This window comes from Galendromus occidentalis, unplaced genomic scaffold, assembly GCF_000255335.2.
Source record: "Galendromus occidentalis unplaced genomic scaffold, Mocc_1.1 scf7180000077515, whole genome shotgun sequence".
Lineage (NCBI taxonomy): Eukaryota > Metazoa > Arthropoda > Arachnida > Mesostigmata > Phytoseiidae > Galendromus > Galendromus occidentalis.
Window position 1 is genome coordinate 1,616,210 of NW_003805503.1, and position 1,675 is coordinate 1,617,884.

Genomic DNA, 1,675 nt, shown 5'->3' on the forward strand with positions numbered 1-1,675 from the left:
AAACGACAACGACAAAAGCGGTCCTCACGGCTCTCTGCGAGGTTTTCTAGCGGTTTGGACTCCCGAAATAGTCAAATCGGATAACGGGCCGCAGCTGGCCTCGTATGAGTTCCGTGAAAGCTTGAAGAAACTGGGTATCGAAACCTCAACATCAAGTCCGTATCATGCTCAGGGAAATGCGCTAGCCGAACGAGCCGTCCAGGAGGCAAAGAAAATCCTCAGAAAATACGAGTACCGATCACAGGCTTACTTCATGGCACTACTCGAACTCCGAAACACACCAAGAAATGAAGAGCTCGGGTCTCCCAATCAACGTCTGATGGGGAGATCACACCGAACACTCCTACCGGTGCATCCAAAAAATCTCCGACCCAAAACGATCCCGCCAGAGACCGTGACCAAGCAGCTCAGGAAAGAACGCGAAGCACAAAAGAAATACTATGACCGCAACAGCAGAAACTACCCACCACTCCACGAGGGTCAGCCGGTCCGGGTGAAGGACCCGCATGAAAACCTATGGAAAAAAGGGACAGTAGTAACAGTCCTATCCCAACCAAGATCATATATAGTACGAGACGCGGAATCCAAAGCGACGTTCAGGAGAAACAGGGTGATGATCAACACAGACGGAGAAAACTCTGCGGAGCGAGTGGACGATTTCACTACACCACCAAGCTCGCCAACACAACAAGACGAAGAAACCCTGGTCAAAGCAGAGAATGCCCGGTGCCAAACCTCCTTGTCGGTTAACAGCAAAGCAGAGGAGACGAAAATCCAGGAATCGACGGAGGACAATGAGGAAGAAGAAAACCCAATCAGGAGAAGCAATAGGGCGAAAAGACCACTCAACGGTATCAACCGTAGCAACAATCTAAGCGTAAATTGTGACAGATAAACTTATAGACCCACGCATGTATATAATACTTGGAAGAGAAGATGTAATACCCGCCAATAATTTAAATAGCTGCGTCTGCTATGCAGCTACAACGTCAATAACAATAAAAGCCAGTCACAACTTGTGCACTCATCATGACGGCTACCAAGCTACACTAGTCCTGATTCTGCATGTAATACGGAATAACTACAGGCATAATGTTTTTCCCCTGGCTGAACTAGTCTGTAAGTATCCCTAGGCAAGACTTGGGTTATCACTAGAGCTGCGACATTCAGGCACTTAAAGAAGTACCGATTTTTTATTCGTCCTCACCATCGATTAAGTTACACATCGGTATGATGTGATATTTTGCGTTCTCCTGAGTCAGAGACAATCTACGATCCGACATCAACATCTTATACCTAGAGAAGGATCGCTCGACATCGACGCTCACCACAGGAGCATATCGGAACAAAGTCGTATCTGCTAAGGTGAACTGGGGCGGAACCGGCCCGTGATCTCGAACGACTGACAAAATTTCTCTGAAGACACCATAGCTCTCGTTGTTTTGCAGAACGCAGCGAAGCTTCGCCTTGATCGGACCGCTCTTTGGTCCGACTGCGGCGAAGACAGAAGTCTCGATCTCTTCCAGAATACCGAATGTTGTTCCAATGGGCTGCGCAGCACATTCCAGTTTTCCGATAGCCTCTGCAATTTTTCCGAAATGCGTCGCAATGTACACTAGCTGCGATTTGAGCTTCGGCTCCGATAGCAGGTTCTGGGATGTAGCAATGGAGAGCG